Source organism: Solanum stenotomum, chromosome 7 (assembly GCF_019186545.1).
Source record: "Solanum stenotomum isolate F172 chromosome 7, ASM1918654v1, whole genome shotgun sequence".
Taxonomy (NCBI): domain Eukaryota; kingdom Viridiplantae; phylum Streptophyta; class Magnoliopsida; order Solanales; family Solanaceae; genus Solanum; species Solanum stenotomum.
The window spans coordinates 57,082,750-57,091,092 of NC_064288.1; the positions used below are offsets into that span (position 1 = coordinate 57,082,750).

Genomic DNA, 8,343 nt, shown 5'->3' on the forward strand with positions numbered 1-8,343 from the left:
AAAAACATTATTGAGAAAGTATAGAAAGTTTGTTATCACTACTACCTTTATATAGACCACAACTTTTTCTCTATCTTGAGTCATTCAAGAGTTTAAGGTGTACTTAAAAGGTCTCTGCCGGGATGAATAAAAAATCTTCACCCTTAATTAGAGATTTTAAATTTGACTTTTGAATTTAAATTAGATCCTGTTAGAACGAGTTTTTTTTTCTTAAATGAATCTTATGTGACGAAAATTTAGATTAATTAATTATGATCAGTCTAATATGAATATCAAATACTAAAAAAAGTATAAAAGAATATTTATACAGTCGAACTATAAAAAAAGATAATTATAGATAAATCTCAATGATAAATAACTACTAACCTGATAGGATAATCAAATAAAAAAATTTAACTTAAATTCACTTTCAAATCAACCATATGCTTAATTTTGTCAGTACTATTTTTTGGGGGTGGGGGTGGGGGTACATAAATAACTAAGGAAACATGGATTGTGTTGATCATATGATGTGATTTCAAAATATCATATATGATTCTAAGAGTCCGAGAAGAATATTGTGTTTTAATTAATTATGTAGAAATCACATTTTTAATATTAATATTGTGTAAGATATGATTTGATATAGTGTAACACATAATGCTATGCCTGTAACTATAAATATGTCTCTAGTTTATTAATTATAAATAAGAAAATACAGAATACTTCTTCAACTCTTTTAATTTGATTCTTGATTTATCAATAATTATCATATTGTACATGTATCAATAATTTTTTATTGAAAAAAGGGTCAAAAATATCCCTCAACTTTGGTTTATTAGTTCACTAGACTCCTACCGTTAAAACAAAGTTATTTATACCCTCGTCGTCACTAAATTCACCATTTATACCCCTCAATTGACGGAAATCCCCAAATCAACTCAAATTAACCCAAATTTTAAAAAAAAAAACCATCCCCATTTTAAATTCATACTCCGACCCATCTAAAAACCTAACCCAATAAACCTTTTTATCCATTCTTTTAAAAGAAGCCAAACAACTAGTATGGAATGTTCTAGGCAAATCTGTGAAGGATTCATCTGCTGAAATTTTTTTGTTGGAGTACATTGTTAGAGATGATCACATTGTTTCAAAGCAGAAGAAGAAGGATTTTGAGAAGCCTAACATTAGTATGGCATGCAGCTTCTCATCATCAGTATCAAAGAGTCAGAATGCCTTTTGCACCTCCAACTGGTCACAACTACTTTAATTTCCTTCGTATGGCATGCCAGCTATTAATCCAGCGATATCACAGATCTAAGTTAAAGCAACGCATATGAATATTCTTCTTTTCTCTTTTTTTTTTTATTTGCTTATATATGTATTAAATAAAATTGTCATAGATCTGAGTTTTTGAGTCTTCGAGAAATTCCCCATTTCCATAGTCATTTGACTCTTTTTTTCAGAGCATTAGAATGGAAAGCAATACTAGTCTAAGAAGGTTGATGTTTAATGATAAAATCGATATTGTTTGCTAATTTTCTTAGAGTCAAACAAAATAACAATAATCTTGCAGGCCTTACGCATTGTGTTAGAGCAACAAACGAGAATCTTCTCCTTCTTCTTTATCCCCTGTTCATTATTCCNNTTATATATGTATTAAATAAAATTGTCATAGATCTGAGTTTTTGGGTCTTCGAGAAATTCCCCATTTCCATATTCATTTGACTCTTTTCTTCAGAGCATTAGAATGGAAAGCAATACTAGTCTAAGAAGGTTGATGTTTAATGATAAAATCGATATTGTTTGCTAATTTTCTTAGAGTCAAACAAAATAACAATAATCTTGCAGGCCTTACGCATTGTGTTAGAGCAACAAACGAGAATCTTCTCCTTCTTCTTTATCCCCTGTTCATTATTCCAACACAACTCGGGACGATCCCAACAACAACAAAAGAAAACCCAGAAAATAAAAATACTTCAGAAACAAACTCCGTCTCAAACCTTACATTTTCATTCAACACCATAACAATACAATAACTCCAGTTGAAAATTTTACATCTGCATCTAGGTTATTACTTGCGAAAAAGTAAAAGATTTATTAGTTCTTGAGTTTGTGGGGTTTGAGATCTTTTAAAAGAATGGGTAAGGAAAATGGGTTAAAATGTTTATTGGGTTAGGTTTTTAGACGGGTCAGGCATTGGGTTTAAAATGGGGAATGAATCTTTTTTTAAAATTTGGGTTAATTTGAGTTAATTTGGGGATTTTCGTCAATTGAGGGATATAAATGGTGAATTTAGTGACAGCGAGGGTATAAATAACTTTATTTTAACGAAAGGGGTATAGTCAACTAATAAACCAAAGTTAAGGGGTATTTTTGACCCTTTTTCCTTTTTTATTTAAGCAGTGGGATGAACGTCTATTTAGATTACTCTGAAAAAGTGAGTCTCCATCAGGATTTTTCAATTCTCTAAATTCAAACCTGAAATATCTAATTTAAAATGAAAATCTTATTCATCTCACCATAATATAAGACGGTTCCTTTTATTATATTGAACTTCACGTTTGCATCAAAACATAATTAATTAGTAGCATAAAATAAGATTAAAACTGAAAGTTGTTCACTGTCTTATTACCCATAAATGCCAAGAATGGTCTTTGCAAGTTGAGTATAATTAAGAAAACATCTTTTTCTTCACTCTGCCATCCTTTAAACACAGACAGACAAAGGAAAAAAATAGTTCTCGAGTTTCAGTCCTGTGTAGGGAATTATTTTTTACTGAGAGCGTCATCTTCGAATAAATTATGTAGTGCGCGATTTAAATTTAATCAGGGTTTTGATGTGAATTTTGGACACGGATGAGAAACAAAAAGTAGAGTTCTAAAAAAAAAACACTATTTTCATCTAATGTCTTATACTCATATTGAAATTCGACTAAATTTAAATTAACGCATTATAGAACTTATTTTTTAAGGAAATAGCCAAAGCCTCTGATTAAGAATGAAGAGATTCTGACTATCACACCACAAATCTATACTGATAACAAAAAAGAGTTGAATCAAGTACTCAGGGTCGGAGCCTAATAGGATCGAATATTTCATTCGAATCTCTTTTATCAAAATATTATAGTATTTATACACGATTAAAATTATTTTATTTTATATATATAAGTACTAAATATTAAACCTCTTTCAATTTTTTCGTATATTTATTTCTTCATATTTTAAGTTCTTTAATAAAACTTTTTGGCTCCGCCACTAAAATACTACTGCAATTGCCATGTTGACCATTCACTCATTTCTTTTGACTTTGTTGAGAGAAATTTCATATTTATAGAAGTGTTCTCATTTGATTTAATTTTCCCACCTAAGATTCTAAATTTTGGTGACCCACTGTTGATAAATTCCATATATAAAATCTTGTGCTAATTTTGACCTCCAGAAAATTCAACTGAATTACTGGAGCCATATTAAATTTTATTTTTCTAATGAGCCATATTAAAATTTTCAATTTTGTTTGATTATATAGACATTCTCCTTCTTTTATTTCATAATCCACTATCGTTCTGTAATTTTTAGAAGAAATTTAAATTAAATTAATAATAATATATTTAATATAATTTCATAATAAGTAAATTTGTGAAGATTGTGATATACGTATAGCCCCTATTTTATAAAAATAGAAAAATTGTCTATGATAGATACTCGACTCAAATAAAATATTTCAAAACTGATTAGAAAAGAGATATTAATTAAATCCTACGTTGATTTTACAACCGCCAAGGATGGAAATCGAACCAAACTTATATATAAATAATTAGTAATTTTTTAGGTAGATATTAGTGTTTGATTTGACTAAAATATTAAATTAAAGATTGAATTCTTTTTATAAGCACATTTCTTTACAATTAGTCTATATGCTAGGTGGCACTTGAATCTTCCTTTTTTTTTAATTACTTTTTTTTGCAGAATTTTCAACCTTGTTTTAATGGAATTATTATACAATAATTATACTAATTTAATTTATTGCTACCAAACTTAGATGTCTAACTCTAACCCCACCTCCTCCTGCCAACAAGAAGAAAAACTAATAGAGAACGATTTGGTGTGTTCGGTGCGGAGAAAAATATTTTTAATTTTTTTTATATTTGATGATCAGTCGAACTTTTTGAAAATTATTTTTATTAGGAAAATAAGTACTTTAAAAGTAAATAAAATGATTTTCATAGTAGAAATAGAAAAAACAAGTTATACAAATGGCATTATTTCCACCTTTTAACATGCCTACTCTTCACTCTCACATTCATAGCGCACTCCCATCCTCACCACCCTACACACCCCTATCCCCTCCTCGATCCACTTTTCATAATATTTGTCTAAATTTTATATAAATGCTAATACTTTTTTACTTACCTAACGAAACAAATTTTATATAAGTACTAATAATATATTACTAAAAATTCATCAAATCAATCTGTGATTTGCTTATATTATTATTGTTATTATTATTATTATTATTATTATTATTAATCTTTAATTTATACTATATATTTCTTCTAGTTACTAGTTTTCACTCAGAAACAAGACAACATAAATGTAGTTTTTCTATTAAAAAAAAATGTCGTCGTATATACAAACTCAAAATTCAAATTTATCTTTATATTTTTATTTATTATTACATAAGTAGAGATTATGTATTATATATACAAATCCTATATTATATTATTAAAGGCAAGTTACCATTGTAATATTGAGTATGCGGATAGTTGTGATAGAGTGGTAAATACTCTTTTATTTTTAATCAGAAGTCTAGGGTTTAAAGTCCCTCTAGGTATGAAGTCGTCTCGCCGGAATCCACAATGTAAAACTTCTCTATGCAAATTCAAATTTAATCAAATTCATGTGGATACCAAATATCAGGTGGAAATTCAAACAAATATTGAGTACCATAGTAACCCTCAACGGAATAACCATATTATTTTGACTTTGGATATTTATCTATTAATATCTCATTAATTAGACCAGCCATAGTCCAATTGAGTCTGTTATTTATTATTAGTAGAGCCTTGACATTTTATGCAATGGACTTTATTTCTGTTTGGACTATTATCCATATTATTAAAAAGGGATTTTTCATAATAGTACTATTTCTTTTTAAAAAATAAATTTTCACTTTTAAGATATAAAGAAAAGGTTTGTCGGACAGTCCAAATTGACCTTGTTGGTTTAATTATTTTATTTGTTTGATACTTACTTTGATTTTCGACTAATTCAAATTCATATCGAAATTTTTTTATATTTTAAAAAATAAAATGCTCTCTATCATAGGCAACTTCATATTTCCTTAGTTAGGGCCGTCTTAATCAAATTTAGTGTTTTCTAAAAGAAGCTTAAAATAATAATGATGCTCCGTAATAGACAAGTAATTAACCCTAAACTATGGCATGATTTCATATGTAATTTTTTTGTCTTTTTTTGGTTAATTTGGTGTAATATATGAAAGTCAAAAACACATACACATTAAATCCTAAACGTAATTTCTATCTCATTATTTTCAACAAGAAATTAATTAATTAATTAATTAGTGTCTACTGTCTAGGTTCAAAGTTTCAACTATTCTCTTTCGTTTGCTTTTGCTTGTCCAACTTTAAACTTTATACACTCACTAAAAAATATTATTACTTAATATGAATAGTTTATCAAAATATCTTATTAGTTGATGTATAATCTTAGATCTAGAAAAATAATTTGAAGATTGAATAATTAATGTTAAAAATAAAATAATTGTTTTTAATATATTAAAAGTCACAAATAAAAGTGAACGAAGGAAAAAAAAATGCGGAAGCTTCTGAGAGTTAGGAAATTATTTACTTCCACCGTTTTCTTTTACTTTTCCATACTTTTAGAATTTTAAATATGTTCACTAGATCGCCAATTTTGGGAAATATATAACTTAATGATAATGATAAAATAAAATAAAAGAAAAAAGTAGAAAAAAATATTTTCAATATGCTTGAGCAGTAAAACAGAAAGTGGGGAGTATATAGGTGTATTTTTATTATTATTATTATTATTTATTTATTTTTACTTTACAAAATAAATCTATTGGAAGTTGGAATTCATGAGTAACGGAACCAAAATAGAAATATTATATTTCATATATATATATACTAGATGTGGAACCCCGTGTCAGCACGGGGCCCAATATATGTTACTGTTACTGTTTCTGTTTTAATTTATGTGGTACATATGAACTTTGAAGTTAATCAATTTTTTAGTATGTTTTTATATATTTTAAGTTGCTAATTATTTTTATTTAGAGTATGTTTTACGTAAATATATTATAAATCACAATAAATGACAAGTTAATTTTAAAAAAAAAAACTTATAAAAAATCTATTGACTTTTGAAATTTCATTTGTATCACATAAATCNTGAATAATTAATGTTAAAATAAAATAATTATTTTTAATATATTAAAAGTCACAAATAAAAGTGAACGAAGGAAAAAAAATGCGGAAGCTTCTGAGAGTTGGGAAATTATTTACTTCCACCGTTTTCTTTTACTTTGCCATACTTTTAGAATTTTAAATATGCTCACTAGTACGCCAATTTTGGGAAATATAGTAACTTAATGATAAGGATAAAAAAAAAAGTAGAAAAAATTATTTTCAATATGCTTGACCAGTAAAACAGAAAGTAGGGAGTATATAGGTGTATTTTTATTATTATTACTATTATTTATTTATTTTTACTTTACAAAGTAAATCTATTGGAAGTTGGAATTCATGAGTAATGGGACCAAAATAGAAATATTATATATATATATGGTTTTATGTACATATATATGAGACATATTTTTAGCTTAACTTAATTTCAAAAAACTAACTCAAAGAAAGGAAGAATATTTGAGCTATATATAATGAGTTTCAGAATCTTATCCCGAGCCAATGTGAAACATTCTCATCATAAAGCGCTCACTTATTCAAAAATGTTTTATACGAGATTGAAGAGTGTATATAACAAGATTCAACTAGAATATAAAAAAAAAAAAAAGCATATTTGCATCAGCATGGTAAAGGGATCAAATTCTTTTATTCGCATATTTGCATAAGCATGGTAAAGGGATCAAATTCTTTTATTCGTTTTTCGTTTGATGTTCAATATCTATATTGGAGTTCAATTAATCTAAATCGACACCACATAGGGCCCACTCGGGGGAACGCTTCTTCCCAAGGATTTTTTCATACTCAACGTTTGAACTCGAGACCAACAATTAAGAAAGAAACAACCTCATCACATCGTTTGATGGTAAGGTATGAGATTCTACTATACTAATAATTATTAAAGGTCCCAAAAGTGGGGAGATTTAAACCAAAAAAAAAAGTACAAAAATGATTCTATTGCTAAATAAGCTTTCACATTAGGGTTTGGAATAAAGTTGATTAATAGTCAATGAATATGACATTATTAATTTTCTTCCATTTGAATATTTATTACAAATCACTCTCACTCATTTTCCTTTTTGACTTATATTTCCATGCTTCTAGATATACCATGCAAAAACATGTGCAAGTATAGTCAATTCTCAGACTCCAAAATAACATTTTTTCCCTCTAATTCTTTGGTTTTTCTATGAATGAACATATAACACATTAAAACAAAGAACTTACATGTTTTTCATAAATTAAAAGTTAAAAGATTAAAATGAATCGCAACTAAAATTACTAGTCGATGGTAATTGACACAATATATAAAAGCAACGACTTTCTAAATCATAGTCTAAATTTTAATTTAATTGGCTCAATAGAGAGCCTAGAAATATAGAGTTTTGTCTCTCTTACTATATATCTCTAAGTTTGCAGGTGTGTTAATTAATATAGGATAAAATAAAGTTGACATTAAAAAATATTGTATTTATTATAATCGATGAACTTTAGAACTCTCCCTTTTTGGTAGACTCTAATTAAAGCGCTTGGATTAAGGTCTAGAGTTAAAGCCTTTGAGAATAATTTTCCTCAAATTTGTATGAAGCATTTTGTAATTGGTTCTGTATGATGCAAATTTAATTAATCGGTTATAAGGTTTTGAATTTGAGCCTATGTGAATGAAGAATATTTTGTTGTATGAACCAATTTTCTTTAATGAGTTTTATATGATGCAAATCTGATTTAATCAAATTGATTAAAATTTTGAGTATTAGATAATTAAATTTAAAAAAAATGAAAAGAAAAAAAAAGTCTATTAATTAGATTTTTTAAATGAAAAATAGATCATTTATCGATTTGTACATGTCATTCTTATTCCGGGATTATACTGATTTTCTATGTATCGTTTCACTTTTATTGAATGTCCATGAAGGGAC

The 8,343-nt window shown here is 27.2% G+C and overlaps 1 non-coding gene across 1 annotated transcript; it reads right to left on the reverse strand.

Moving 5' to 3' along the window:
* Positions 1-8,240: 8,240 nt before the first annotated feature.
* On the reverse strand, positions 8,241-8,343 carry LOC125871959 (U6 spliceosomal RNA). The gene has a single exon (XR_007447073.1). It is a non-coding gene; the product is annotated as a U6 spliceosomal RNA (small nuclear RNA).